The 16,701-nt window shown below is 33.4% G+C and overlaps 1 pseudogene; it reads left to right on the forward strand.

Annotated features, from left to right (window-relative positions):
• Positions 1 to 16,008, forward strand: part of LOC143682458 (ubiquitin carboxyl-terminal hydrolase 1-like) — a 32,466-nt pseudogene extending 16,458 nt beyond the window's left edge.
• The last annotated feature ends 693 nt before the right edge of the window (positions 16,009 to 16,701 follow it).

A 16,701-nucleotide genomic window follows, 5' to 3' on the forward strand; every position in this document is an offset into this window, starting at 1 on the left:
GAACAGAGAGTTCAGAAATAAACCGACATAAATATGGCCATTTGATCTTTGAAAGTTTGCAAAGGCAATTCGAGGAGAAAGGATAGTCTTTTCAACAAATCCTGCTGGAATAAGTAGTCATGCATAAGTAAAAAATAAATCTTGACCTACCTTATATAAGGATTAACTCAAAATACATCATAAATCTAACGTAAAATGTTAAACTATAAAATTTTTCAAAAAAAATCACAGGCAAAATTTTTATGTCCTGGAGTTGGATAAAGATTTTGTAGATAGGACACCAAAAACATGATCTATGAAAGCAAAAATTGATAAGTTGGCCTTCATGAAAATTAGAAACGTTTGCTCTACAGAAAATACTGTTAAGAAAACAAAAAAATAAGCTACACACTGGGGGGAAATAATTTGCAAATAATTTATCTGACGAAGGACTTGGGTCCCAAAATACATAAAGAAATCAAACAACGTAATTAAAAAAAAAAAAGCCAAAGACTTGAACAAACACATCTCCAACAAGGATATAATGATAACAAATAATCATCTGAAAAGATGCTCAACATCATTCACCATTACAAAAATATAAACCATGATGAGATACCACCACATACATTATCAAATGACAAGAACACAAAAGAGGAAGAAGAGGGGGAAAAAAAAGAACTACGGACCATATTACCTGCTGATGAGGATGCAAAACAATCGGAACCCTTATTCGTCACACTCTGGAAAAGTTTGGTTGTTTCTTATAAAGTTAAACAAACTAACATATGACCCAATGATCTCACTCTTAGATATTTATCCAAGGAAATGAAAGCACATAGTCACACAAAAACTGGTACTTAAATGTTTATATCAGTTTTATTCAAATTTGCCAAAAACTGGAAACAATCCAAATATTCATCAACCTGTGACTGGATAAACAAACTGAGGTATATTCGCATAATAGAATATAGCTCAGCAATAAAAAGGAACTTATATGATAAAGGAAACAAAAGGAAACAAAAATCAAGAGGATTATGCTAAGGGGAAAGAGCCATATTCAAAAGGTTGCATATTGTATGACCTCAAATTTATGACATTCTGAAACAGGCAGAGCAGTAGGGACGCAGAAAACAAATACGTTTTGTCAGGGTTTAGAGATAAAGGGACTGAATTGACTGCGGATAGGCACAAAGAAAATTTTTGTCAGAAAGATATGTTGTCAATCTTGATTTTGGTGGTGGTTCATGATTCTTTGCATTTGTCAAAATTTATAAAACTGTACCAAAAAAAGGTGCATGTAAATTTTACCTCAATATATTTGACTTTAAAAGCACATTAAGCATATAAATAAAAGTTTACAGGAAAGTTATTGATGCAAAAACATGAAACAAAGTGAATGCCAATAAATAAGGACATGCTTGAACAACTTACCCATACCATGGAATATTTTACAGCTACTACTACAATATTTTTAATATACAAGCTTGAAATTCTTACTAATAATTAGCCCTACAAATACAGATTGAACCGCATAGCTAAATTTCCATTAGGAGGGTCATAATCTAGAATGTGTAGGTTTAAATTTATACAAATGTCTACATTGAATCTTTTTTATTTTACTTTTTTTATTGCTCTGAGGCATTGTTTGTTAAAACCAGAAAGAAGAAGAAGAAGCGCAATCCTGGGAAACAATTAATTTATCTCATAGTATAATCAAATCAATAAAAAAGAATCTGAAACCCAATATTCAATAAAAAAGAATCTGAAACCAAATATTCAGATTAAGATTACATGGTTTTGTTTTTCGTCCAGTTTATATTGTGTTTAAACAAGGATTTTTTTAAAGCCTTGACTTCTGAAAGGTCACACTGTGCAACATTTTTCTAAATCTTTGTCTAGTCTCACAACAAGGTGAGTTTCCTTAATGCTGCCACAAATCAGGTGAAAGGCATGCAGAGGTGAAAGTTAAATAAAAAGCTACCTCAAATAGCGTTTTTAAAAGGCAAACATCAACCTTGTAAGTATTAAAAGCACGTTCTAAAATCCACTCTGATGACAGTTTAAGAAAGCTGCTTTTATGTGCACTGAGCCCAGCTCTGCAATGTCTTTTAAACACTAGTGTTTACCTAAAAATACAAGCAAGGGCCAGAATCTGGCCTTGAAGAGGAACCTTTTGATTGCACACAGTGAACTCAATCTTTAACTAATAAATTGTTCCACACCTTTGTCTCTTCTAAGAAAGGCAGAAGTCAGCTTTCTCACAAGAACGTACAAGCCTCTTTAAAAGTAATATGATTTTTTTTTACTCTAAGTCTATTTTTGTTGACTTAAAGAGTTTCTGTGAGTGACAATTCACATCTCTGTTTTTTCTTACCTCTGTCATCTATGCTACTGAGGGTACTTTGACTTAGATCAAAGTTGAAAGCTTCTAAAAAGATACACAAACCACAATGTGACAAATAGCGTGCTTTGTTGGACACAGCAAACAATAAATTACTTTCATCAATCCAGCTAAAGAATTCCATGTTTTCAATGCTAATTCTGAGAATCTGAATGATAGAACATGATTACATTCTCAAAGAACTAGGAGCTTTAAATAATAAGGAAAAGAAATAAGCAGAACTTGCAAACTACAAGTGTTGAAAATTTCATTGGTTGAAAAACTGTGGTCTCAATTTGCTGATGTCTGATACTCACTGTAAAGTTTAAATTAAATAGCATAAATTCACCATGCCAGTTTGCCTCTATTTTCTAAGTTGAAAAACAAGACAGTTTGCAGTATATCTATATCTAGCCAGATTATATTAAAATAGAGTTTCAATATTATTCAACATTACTACAACCATCTATTTGCGTACACTTTTACAACCAGGTATCACTTAACAAGGAATAGTAATTAAATAAAATTAGAACAGAACCACTAACTTTACCTGGGTTATATGTTCTTTATAGTCTCTATAACCACAACCAACAACAAATACCACCAGCATTTACTGAGCAATCACCCTCTATTAGGCATGGATTATGTACTTTACATTCATTATCTAATTTAATCCCTACAAAAATCCTGTGAGGGAATATTATTACCCCATTTCCAAGTGAGGAACTGAAGCACAAAGAAGTTAAACACCTTGCCCAAGATCACACGCATCTAGTAAGTGAGAGAATCTGGTTTTCATCATGTCTTTTTACTTCTAAAACTCAAGCTTTTTTATTGCACTATATGAAGAACATTTTATTCTAATAAACACATAAATTACTATAATGGATTAAAAAAATGGGTGCATTAATCTTTTATTTCAAAATCTTTCCTGCATCAAAGAGAAAAGGTCCTATTTTTATCCCTTACTAAACATTTCAATTACACAGGTATACTCCACTGTGGAAAATTTATTAACATAACATACACTCATTAGATGCCTATCATGGATTGGTACTGTGCTGGGACAACAGAAATTAAGAAAATATATAAGAATTATGTTTTGAATTTATTTTTTAAAATGTATTTTTGGATTTGAATGTCCTGCCTGAAACTAAAAATTAACAGGTCCAAAACTAAACTAAACATTCAACATTCCAAAGTCTCACTAATTCTTAAATACCATAATGGTAGCTTTCACAGCCCCAAATAATTAGGAAATACAATTTGCATAATTTGGACAGTAAATGAACCAAAATAGGAAAATAGTAAACTGTTGAAACAAAGCTATTGGCCCTTCCTTTGTTTACCACAACAATGAGTAATAAAGGTGATAAGGATGTATGAGAAGCTACATCTTTGTGGTGACTGCAAAAGAATGGTCTTTGCTTAAAGCAAAAGCGAAACATAAAACTGAATCTACTTAGTTATAGCTATAGAAATATTTTTAAGATTACTATTGAAATTCCTACAGCATAAAATAACTTTCGTAGTAAGAATCTAAACCTCTCTTCTTCCCCCACTCGACTATTTTTAATAAGACTTTTGATAATTTGAGCAAACTTAGGAATGCAGTTTGCACAATTTAGCAAAACATATGTCTTTTCTACTACCTTTCATATACCTGGTCTGTAAAGTTCCAAGTCATCTTTGACTCTCTTCTTCCCAGATAGCCAAATAATTGCCGATTATATGTAAAACTCAACTGCAAGCCACCATCTCCTCTTCGTCCACATTCCTACCATCCGATATCAGGCCTTTTCTACCTCATTTATTTTCATAAAGATCACTAGGTTCCAGATTCCTCTTTTTTCAATGCATCTTAAAAACTGCTATCAAATCAATGTTCTTACAGTACAGTCTGACCATGTATTTTTCCTGCTCAGACACTTTCAATTAGTTCCTCTTTATTACTAAATGATATTCCAGTGTAACATTTAAAATCTTCTGTGATTTTCCTAGAATGAGCTGGGTACTCAGCATCAAGGGATTGAGAAAATTTTCTCAACCAAGAGGGGGGAGAGCAAAGTGAGACAAAATAAAGTGTCAAAGGCTGAGATATTCCAAAGAGTCGAGAGGTTATCCTGGAGATTATTCCTACGCATTAAATAGACATCACCTTGTTAGTCAAGATGTAATGGAGAGGCTGGAGGGAACTGCCTGAGAATGTAGAGCTGTGTTCTAGTAGCCATGTTTCTTGAAGATGATTGTATAATGATATAGCTTTCACAATGTGACTGTGTGATTGTGAAAACCTTGGTTCTGACGGTCCTTTTATCTACCTTATCAATAGATGAGTAAAACACACAGAATGAAAATAAATAATAGGGGGAACAAATGTTAAAATAAATTTAGACTGAAATGCTAGTGATCAATGAAAGGGAGGGTATATATGAATTTTTTTCTGTTGTCTTTTTATTCCTTTTTCAGAATTAATGCAAATATTTTAAGAAATGATCATGTTGATGAATATGCAACTATGTGATAATATTGTGAATTATTGATTATATATATAGAACAGAATGATCATATTAAGAATATTTGTTTGTTATATATTTTTAAAAATTAAAAATTAATTTTAAAAAAACTTGAAATTAAAAAAAATCTTCTGTGATTTTGCTCAATTAATCTTTGCAAACATATTGTTACACCTCTTCCTTCTTCCTCTAACCTATTCCACAATCAAGGTCAGTCATTGAAAATGGTCTTGGAAAATTTCTTCTCTGCCTGCATGTCTTTATTTCTCCTGAAACACATTTCTCTCCATATTTTTCCATGTTCAGATCTCTTTTTTTTCCTCTCAAATCCCATTTTTTTCTCCAAGTCTTCTTTGATGCTATACCTCACGTCCAAAGCAAGAGGTAATCTCTCTCTTCGGTGAACTGACATAACAGCGTATTCACTGCTATTATACATGCTAGCTCTTTCTATCTTAAATTTAGTTATTCATATGCTCATTTTTCTTCTCCTTTTAAACTATAATCTCCTTGAGACCATGGCTGTTACTGATTTAATTTTTGTTGTCTCTATAGTTCCAGGCATTAAACTTTCATAAAGTAAGTATTTAATAAATATTAGTTTAATGAATAAATGAATCAAACATGAATATAATAACATAGCCACCAAGCTTCCTAAATTGGTTATGCTGAGCATAATACAGAAATGGACATACAATGAAAATAGACATAAAAATTCTTTAATTCCAAACTATTGAGAGGATTATAACACAATAGAACAATTTTAGAAACACAGAACTAATTTTTATGTTTTCCTTTATTTCACAGTTTTTTTTAATATTCCTACTTGCATAAAACTACATATTTTTCTATCAAAGAAGTTGAAGCTTAGTCAGCTTAACATTACATTTGCTCCAGTATAATTCTTTTTCCCTATTAAAATAAACATTTTAAGAGTAATAAAGCATTTCAGGGTAATCACAATAGGATGCTGTCATAAATGAGGCAGCTGGACTCTTTCAGTATTCAACTTCATGCATATACTGTGTCCACAAAGCGTGATGATACTTTATAAAATTCACACACCTGCTGTACTTAAATGTACTTCAAACTCAGTTTCTTTATGATTCATTTTTAGGGTAATAAAGAGACAGTGACAATCTTTATAACAGGCTTTAATATGAATGGAAAGTATAACCTATCAGAAAGACTGTTACTACAAAAAATCTCATAACTAAGAAATTGAGCGCAATCAAAGTGAAATGAGATGAATATTTCATTGTGGAAACTCCTAAAGGATAAGGCAATAATGAAATTAAATACAGTACAAATGAAAGAGTCCCATATGACAGTTAAAATTTTTAAAAACCATTTTCATTTTGCTGTGAAAAAAATAGACATGTAAGCTGCAGCAAAAGTAGCTTAATGGCCTCATTTCAAATATTTTATCTACAAATTAATAAATTCTGCACTCATGGATTAAAATTCTTATTTAAAAAACAGTGGTGATATGTTTTAGAAGTGAAAATTATTGAACAACCATCAATGAACTTGTTGCCTCATGACAGCCAACTATTTTCTCTTGCTTGTACAAAGCAAATTATATGGCCAAACTTAGCATCACAGGGAAGGGAAAAGCCACAAAGTCAATTGACAAAGCGTATTGTAGGAGATGGCAGAACTGGCTCCAGTCCCTCACTTCTCCCTGAATCCATACGCTTTATCATGCAACTTTGCACTACCCTTCCACTCTGATTCTGGGCTCAGCCAGGTGACTTGCTTTGATTAATGGCATCTTAGTAGACATATGCAAGCAAAAGCTTGAAATGGGCTTGCACAATGGGGGCTTGATTCCCTTGCACTTCTTCCATCATCATGAAGAACATGTCTAGGCTTGTCTGCTTGAGGATGAAAAGCATGTGGAGTAGACCTGACCTGTCTCAGAAACCACAGGCATAGTCAGCCTGTGTATGTTAGCCAACAACCTGCCAATTCCATGAATGTTGGTTTTTTCATTTCTTCTGCAGTAAATTGCCTATTTACCTGGTCAGTGACCCCAGCTGAGACCACAGTAACCTCCTAGCAAGTCCTGTCAAAATCACCAATCTGAAGACTCATAGTAAACCTATAGACCCATGCAAATCTTTGAAACCACTGAGGTTGTTTTAAGGGAGGAAGGGTCTGTAACATAGCATTATCCTAACGAAAGATAACTGATACAAGCATGGAAACTCTGAAATAGTGAATACACAAACAGATAATGGCCAGGCTATATATGACAATCGAACTCTGACCCACAACTTCTGCAGCAACCAGCCAGAGAAGGCAACCCACAACTTCTGCAGCAACGGGCCCAGGACAGTCAGGACTTGGACAATGACTGCTAGGTTCCCTATTTTCTGCCACTGCTTCCAAAAAGCGAAAGACACTTTCCAAATCAGTTACACTAGAAGCTCACTTTTAGTTAGCCCATCTTCAGCTTCCCATTGCCAATAACCTCCAGTCAGGGGATAACCGAAGTCTTCCCTTTTTTTCACTACAGAGCTTTCCCACTCCCTTACCTGCTTTTGAGACTCAGCCAAATGCCAAGTGATGGTAGCTGCCTCCCTTGTTATAGCAAGCTTTAAATAAATAGCTTCTGTTCTTTCTCATTTGGTTGGTCTTTGCTTATTTCAACAACATGAAGGGAGTGAAGAACTGAGGATATTATATAAGCTACCACAGACATATACCGAGGAGCAAAATGGATGAATCATAGAACCTGATTATGGTTAATATAACTAAATAGTACCAGATTTTAGAATTATATGGTAACACTCATTCACTTTAACTTTGACTTTCAAAGCATAATATTTTTATGTAAAATTATTCAAGAAGTTCTTCAATGTGTTCACAATGGCTTCTATTAATCCTTCAATCTGTAAATCTTCCATTGAAACACCTGCCTTATCATTATCTTTTATTTTCTTTCTGTAAATTATTAGCTGATTTAATTCCACCAGATCTTCAATTGGTAATGACTTTACCTGGAGCCTACCACTTTATTTTCACCAACCTCATTAAACCCTGAATCTTTCAAAAAAAATTGTAATTTTACCTTTGCAATCTATTTACATTGTATTGTTAGATGTTTACAGTATTCTCCATCTGGGAGAGTTGGACAAAGATGCTGATCACAGGGTAAAAACAGAGAGAGTTAACAAATTTAAGTAGAAATGCATATTTGCATGGGAACTAATTTTATAAATGCTTCATTAGAGAAATTTAATAATGAAATTTAGATAACAATATCCCAATTTTCAATTTTAAAAGTAATTTCCCAATATTTTAGAAAGAGATGCTTTAAAAAGAAAAAAAATTGTAGTACAAAGCCATTTCTCTAAGGTTCAAAAATCACTTCAAGTTCACTTCATTTTCTTTTTGTTTTGGAAGTGATTACATTCAAAAGAAATAAAACTCAATATTTTTTATTTTAAAATAGCAAACATAAGACAATTACTTTTTTCTAAAATTGATTTCCGCAATCTTTCTATCTGTATTTTTGCATTAGAAATATGGCTAAATAACATCCACTAAATGTTCACGATGATTACTTCTTCATGGTAGAATTTTACATGGGCAGGCACCGGGAATTGAACCCGGGTCCTCTGGCATGGCAGGCAAGCATCCTTGCCTGCTGAGCCATCGTGGCCCGCCCTTCATGGTAGAATTTTAAGTGTGTCTATGCATGTGTGTATATGTTTACTTTCTTCATAGAGTCCTATATTGCTAGGACTCCATCATCTTTACAAAAACAGTAAAGTTATTCTTTAAAAAAAAAAAACTTCAAAAGAAAGGTCTAAATCAATTCATTCAATAACCTTAACAATAATTTATGAAAATAAAAGATAGTTAAGAGTTTAGATAATATGTATAAACCAAACAAATAGTAGGTTCTAGAAAGCAAAGGGGGAAAAAAATAAACAAACCTGGGATGAAGATAAAATAAAAGAGAAAAATTAAGAGAAAAGAGAATGAAGCAGAAATAAAAAATATCCAAAAAGTGGGAATAAAAGATGGAATAGAATAAAGACAAGAGAAAACAAAACAAAGCATGCAAATTATATCAGGAAACAGTCTCTTCTGTATTGAATACATGAGAGAATCAACTGAGTTGATTTTTAGAGAAATTCAACTTTAGCTTCTGTGGTTAGAAGTTGGCATAAATTTCCCAGGTTATTTGAGTTTGTACTAGTAAATTTCACACCTGCCAAAACTTTCAATTAGGGCAGAAAAATCATAAATGTCTCAACAGAGTTCACATTACCCAACAAAACTCCTTTGATACAATGAGTGTGCATAATTGCTTTTGGCAAGATTTTTAAAGTGTCTGGTATGTGGTGATCATAAGTTAGTATAAGTGTCTTCTTCATATCAATTTTTAAATCACATCAGGATGTTGTTCTTCCCTAAAGTGATAAAATACTTCTAAATACATTGACTTCAAGAACAAAGAACAAATTTGTTCTAGTTTTTTAAAACATTTTTTTAAAGATGCTCTTTAGTTTTATCCATGGCTTTAAATTATAGACTGAAGAACTGAAATAAGATGATTTTTCCTCCCTTTCTCCAGTACCAGAGGTGTTTTTATCAGTGTACTCTACACTACTTTGATGTCAATGGGAATATAGCAACTATCGTACCTTATCAAAGATACGGAAAAATGCAAATATATTCATATACATATATATATAAATACATGCATGTATGTGTATGCATTTTACCAGGAGACTTGAAACAACTTGTCCAGAATCCTTTTTCATTTCTTTATTAAAAGCAAAACTAAACTGAAAAATAAAACTATAGTGTAATTTCTAGGAAAGAAATATTTTAGAAAATCCCCACTGGTACTCAGACTCTTTATGGTGATTATTATTGCTTAACACTAGCACATATTGAAAAATACAGGGAAGGACTTTGAGTTATTTGAAAAAGAAGAGCTTGGGTGGAAACAAGTTTAGGAAAAGAGATTGCTAATAAATCTAGATATTAATTTAGAAAACTCAAATAATACTATAGATTAAGAGTAATAAACTGAAGAAAAGGAGGTTTTGGTGAAGGTTAAAATTGAGAGCAAAATTTAAGAAGAAGACAGAACTTATGTCGCTGATTTCTGATCCTTAGATTCACTTTCAGTGTCAAGGACTATGTTAAGAGAGAGAGGAGTAGAATATACACTGAGTAGGATTAAGAATATTTTATAGATAATAAAGGGAAGATGTGAGCATTAAAAAACTAAAATATATGAGGATGATGATGCTGAAATAAGAATAACCTTTTCATTCTACCTAATCTTTGGAGACTACAATAATGGGCAACTTCAAACCCTATAAACTGGATATTTTAAGAATCATACAGTCAACACGTGTCCATCCAGTAACTTGTCTCTAGCACAGTAATGGGAAAACCTCATCCATAGCCAAGAGATAAACTCCAACTACCAATTCCAGTATTTGGAAACTCTCTGATGCTAAAGTGAGAGTGACTTCTCCATATAAAAGGTACAATTTAAGATTTTTCCTGAATATAAGAGTTTTTATTTAAATAACCAGCCCTTCCTATCTTTAGCTGACTCTCTGATATAAGCAGGCATTGTCATCCTTCTTGTCACAACATTTATACAAGGTATCTGTTAAATATAATACATACATACAAAGTAAATATTTCTTAAGCATAGTAGTACAAATGTCCATATTATTCATTCCAAGCCCATCCATGTCCTTTTTCTTACAATAAGCATAATAATCAAACACATTTTATCATTCACATGTACCTATCATTCCTAGAACATCTCATTGATATTTTTGAAATTCTAAAATAAATTAATCATATAATTTATATATATAGTTTCTTAAGCCCATTTTAAAAAAAGCTAAGGGTATTAAATATAATTTAATGCATTAAAACATAAATCATGGACAACAGTTTTGGAAGCAAAACAGATGAGTTACGTAGTTAAATAACTCTATAAGAAAATTTTACATTCTGATGATTTAACTTAATCTGAGGAACGAACACACCATCTTCAGGAAAAGATGAATCAGATGCTGTTCATATTAGCTTCTTCAAATATCAACCATGTCAGCTATGCCTTTGTCAATAATTACAAAGTAATAATTATAAGGCTGTTTTCCAGCAAAAGCATGCAAAAAAATACTGTCTGGCTAACTTAAGAAAGGTCAATTTGGTTTGGATAGAAAATACGTAGATAGTAAAACTGTTAAGAAAAGTTAAACTTGGATGGGGTAGGAAGGAATAAAAAATGGGAATTTTTCTGAACATTTTATGAAGTTCAATAAAAATACCTTAAAATGGACAAAAAAAAACTCCTAGCAATCACTTTACTGCACAGTTCACAGATATCAATTCTAATCCTCATGCAGCCCTAAAGTGGTAATAGTATACCTATTCATCATTAGAATTCTTCCCGTTACAAGTAACAGAAAACAAGAAACAAACTGGTTTAATCAACAGAATGCATTAACTCAACTAAGTGAAAAAAACAAGATTAAGGCTAGTTTCAGGACTCAAACTACATCAAAACTTCACTCTATGCCTCTGTCTTCCCATCGCCGTACTTCCTGTGTTTGTGTACATGTCTCTGTGTCCAAATTTCCTCCTTCTTCCACCATAACCAGTATGATCTCATCTTAACTAATTACATCTCAAAGACCCTATTTCTAAGCAAAGTCACATTCACAGGCACCAGGGTTTAGGACTTGAACATTTCTTTTATTTGGGACACAATTCAACCCATAACCAAGTTCCTTAGACCATGATTTCAGGAAAACTAAAAAAAAAAGGGCTATAAGATTTTAAAATAAATGAGTTTGCATTCTGTATGTTTTCTTTGTACTTTCAACTGAACTTTACATCATTGAAATATGTTTAAATAGCATAATAAAGTCACTGTCACTGAACACAAAACAAGAGAAAAACCTTTAACTGATTTCTGCTTCTGACCATGAGGGAGTATCAGTAACCATATTTAAATAAGCTTCTACCATAAACAACTAAAACATTGGGCAAATTATATGAAGCAATGATTTTCAGACAGTGAACAACAGGCAATATAAGACTGTGGTTCATAAAAGAAGGAAAAGAAGATGAACCAGGAGAGAATTTCCAGGCCATAGTGTGGGGAGAGAGCCCAAATAGAGGCCAGTGGTATAATTGAGTTGAAGATATAGAGTTAAGAATTCTAGGAAGCTAAAACCTACAGATAAAGAAATTCTAAACTTCTGGAGAGGGTTCCTCTTGAGTCTTTACCTGAGTACTGAACAGTGCATGCATGTGACAAAACTACCAAAAGCTGGGTAAAGAGCCACTAAAAAGGATAAGGCAGAACAATTCTCGGAGCTCACACAAGGCAGAGACTAATTCAATAGTTCAATTTTACAACAGCCAATGTGTGGGTAAGAACCTCTAGATATATAAGCATCAGATAAAGTAATCAGAAAGGTTATACCTAGATAGTGAGAAAAAACTAATCCTGAACTAAAAGAAGCGAATCTGGAAAGGAACAAACTATTTCCAATTTACTTATATGTGTGACATATAAAGCTCAAAATCATAAAAACATACAAGAATTCATTACCCAGAAAATTCATAATGTCTGGTATCCAATAAAAATTACCAAGAAGCAGGAAAATACAAACTATACTGAGAAGAAATAAGCATCAATAGATACAGAGTCAGAAATTGCAAAGATGATAAATTAATAGACAAGTATAAAAAACAGCTATTATAAATATATTTCATAGGTTCAAGAAGTTAGAGAAAAGAATGAACATTTTAGAAGAGATGCAAAAGGCATCTTTTAGAATTCAAAATTCTAAATTTTGAAGTTATAGAGATGAAAAATACAACTGAGATGAAAAAGATACCAGTTGCCTATTTTAGCTGCCTTGTTGCTAAAGCAAACAACATGCAATGAGTTAGCTTAAACAATGGGAAATAATTGGCTTATGGTTTTGAGGCTAGAAGTCCAAATCAAGATGTCATGAAGATGATGTTTTCTTTCCAAAGACTGGTGTTCTGGGGCTGACTGCAAGTGATCCTCGGTCCTTGACTCTTCTATCAAATGTCAATGCACATGGTAGCCTCTCCTTTCTCATCTGGGTTCTGTTAACTTTCAGCTTCTGGCTGCTCCAAGTCTTTAATCTCTCTGTTATGACCCTCCCTTTAAAGCCTTCAGTAATAGGATTAAAATCCATCCTGGGTCACTCCTTATCTGAAATAACCTCATCAGTAAGTCCCTATGTATAAGGGTTCACACCCACAGGAATGGATCAAGTTTAAAAACAGGATTTTCCGGGATCCATAGCTCCACAACAACCCTATGCCATTAATAGCAGATTAAATATTTCAAAAGAAAAAATTGGTGGACTTGAAGATATAGGAACAGAAACTATTCAAAATGAAACGCAAAGGAAAAAAGAATTTTAAAATGAACAGAGTATCAGTGAGCTTGGGGACAACCTCAAGCAGTCTGATATCAATGTAAATGGAGCCCCATAAGGAGAAGTGGGTAGAGCAAGGACAGAAAATATATTTGAATGAATATGGCTTAAATATTGCCCAATTTGCTGAAAATTATATACACACAGGTCCAAGAAAATTCATGAATTTCAAGCACAAGAAACATTATGAAAACTAAACCTAATCACAAAATAGTCAAATTTATTAAAATGAGTATAAAGAGAATACTTGGAAACAACCAGGGAAAAAAGTCACATTACACAGAGGACAAAGATCAGAATCACAAGAGACTTATCAAAATCAATACAAGCCAAAAAGATCAATACAAGGCAAAAGATCAATATCTTTAAAATACTTAAAGAAGTGCTGTCAACTTGGAAATCTATACCCAGTGAGAATATCTTTCTAAAAAAAAAAAGGTGAAATAAAGATTTTTCAGACATTAAAAAAAAATTGATTAAACCCCGTCAGAGCAGCACTACAAGAGATGCTAAAGGAAGTCCTTCAGACAGAATGAAAATGATAGCAGATTGAAATAGGGATCTGCAAAAAGAAATGACAAGCACAGGTGAAGGTAAACATAAGACTAAATTGAAAGTAATGTTTTTCTCATTTTACAAATCCCTTTTCATGATATGAAAACTCATTTGTTCTAGTTGGCTAGCTGCCAGGATGCAATGTACCAGAAACAGAAAGGCTCTTAAAAGGTGAATTTGATAAATTGCTAGTTTATAGTTGTAAGGCCAAGAAAATGTCTCATTTTAAACAAGTCTATAGAAATGCTCAATCTAAGGCATCCTGGGAAAGATACCTTGGTTCAAGAAGGCCGATGAAATCCAGGGTTTCTCATTCATCTGAAAGGCATACGGTGAATACAGTCAGGGTTTCTCTCTCAGCTGGAAGGGCACATGGTGAACATGCGTCATCTGCTAGCTTCCTCTCCAGCTCCCTGGAAAGCATTTTCCTTGTTATCTCCAAAGATCGCTGGCTGGTGGACTCTCTGCTTCATGGTGCTGTGGTATTCTCTGCTCTCTCCGAATCTCCAGCTTTCTCCAAAATATTTCCTCTTTCATAAGATTCCAGTAAATTAATCAAGACCCACCTGAATGGGTGGAGACACCACATCTCCACCTAATCCAGTTTAACAACCACTCTTAATTGAGTCACATCTCCAGAGAGATGATTCAATTAAAGATTCAAATATATAATACTGAATGGGGATTAGAAGAAATGGCTTGATTTATAAAATGGGATTAAGATTAAGACATGGCTTTTCTAGGGTACATACATCCTTTCAAACCAGCACACCATTCAAGAATAATTAATAGTGACTACTTAATGCATTCAAGGAACTCAACCCTATGTATGAAGGATAGCTACAGCATAATGCACAGGAAGTATTACAATGTATTTTTGTTGTTGGTTTTTGTTTTTTCGCATGGGCAGGCACCGGGAATTGAACCCAGGTCTCCAGCATGGCAGGTGAGAACTCTACCTGCTGAGCCACTGTGGCCTGCCCTACAATGCATTTTTGGAAGCATTCAAAGAATGTGCCAACTCCTAAAAAAGGGAAGAAGTAAATCTCATCAGAAAGAAGAAATGAGTGTTATTAAGAGCATAGAGACTGAAAATATGAGGCATTTTGAAGATTATAAAGAAAAGCTCCCAAAAGGAAATGGGGAATAAAAAGTGACATTGAATTTGGTATCATGAAGAAAAACACTAAAGTATCCAAGGAACACTAGTCATTGGAAGAGAACGAGACAAACTAGAACAAAAAGAAAAGCAACCAGAGATATGTTAGAGATTCCTCCTAAAATAATCCCCAAGTATGCTTCTGAAAATGAGAATGCAGGGCCCTCATAAAAGAAATCAAGAGTTAAAACAAATTGGTTAAAGTCTGCAACTAAGCAGCCCAGCAGTCTTTCTAAATTTTGTAGTCTGGGAAGAATAACAACAAACCAAGGATCCAGAGGACAGTCTAAAGAAAATTAATATGGTCTTGAAGAGGACTTGGGGAAGTGTGAAATGGTTACACTTGAAAGGTTATTGGTAGTGGACTTGAGTGTCCAGGGAATAATATTAAATTCATTAATGTTAATGAAATTAAACCCATAAACAAAGGTGTGAAGTAAATTGGTTTTGAGGTAGTGGAGAAATTGTTTCAAAGTCAGCTGGTACTAAGAACTCATTGCTCAGAATGTGAAAGTTTAACAGAAAGAAGAGAAGATTTTCGGGACATCAGTGTGCCAGTACAAAAAGATGAGCTTTCCAAATTAGAGGAGACTTCTGAAATTTCTCCAGAGCCAAAAACAGAAATGAAGACACTGAGATGGGCAATTTCATATTTGCTTCAGTGGAGAGGACTGTAGGAGAGGATAAATATTTCTGTGAAAATTGCCATCATTATACTGAAGCCCAATGAGGTCTGATGTTTGACAAAATGCCTGAAGTTATAACCATTCATGTGAAGTATTTAGCTGCTAATGGCTTGGAATTTGATTGTTTTAGTGATGGACTTTCCAAGATCAGCACTGTTTATTGACACCACTTAAATTGTCACTAGAAAAATGTATCACAAAGCCAACCAAAAATTTTATATGTATTTATGAAAATGATTCTGTATTCTAGTAATATTGGGACATGGACTAATTTGTATCTCTTCATAGTCATATTCTGCACAATCTCTATATAATATACCAAACTTAGAGTTGTGTCCTTAAATTTAACTTTTTTAAAAACTGGGAGGTCAATAAAATTTGAACTGCTTAACTATGTTAAAAAAATTAGTAACAAAAATAGCAGATTACATCTATTTTTAATTTCCCATGGAGAAAACTTGAGATCCTAAGAATTTCAGGGAGGAATTCTACCATTTAAGGAAGAAATAATACCAATTTGACACAAACTCTTCCAGAAAATTGAAGAGGAAGAAATATTTTGCACTTCATTCTATGAAGCCAGCCTTATCCTAATACCACAACCAGACAAATACATTACAAGGGAAGAAACCCACAAACCAATATCTCTTGTGGACTTAGATGTAAACATTATTCACAAAATTTTAGCAAACTGAACCCAAGAATATATGAAAAGGATAATATATCATGGCACAGTGAAGTTTATACAGAGTGTAAGATTAGTTTGACATTCAGAAACTGATCATTTGGGAGTTCTGGGAAGATGGTGGAATGTGAGAGGCCAAGGTCACCATGACTCCATCTAATAATGAGACAAGACAGAAAAAAAAAAAAGACTAAGACAGTGGTTCCAGGGTATGAATGACCAGAGAGGGTCTTCTACCCTGTATATAGAGACCCCAAG

The sequence above is a fragment of the Tamandua tetradactyla genome, chromosome 1, assembly GCF_023851605.1.
Source record: "Tamandua tetradactyla isolate mTamTet1 chromosome 1, mTamTet1.pri, whole genome shotgun sequence".
Lineage (NCBI taxonomy): Eukaryota > Metazoa > Chordata > Mammalia > Pilosa > Myrmecophagidae > Tamandua > Tamandua tetradactyla.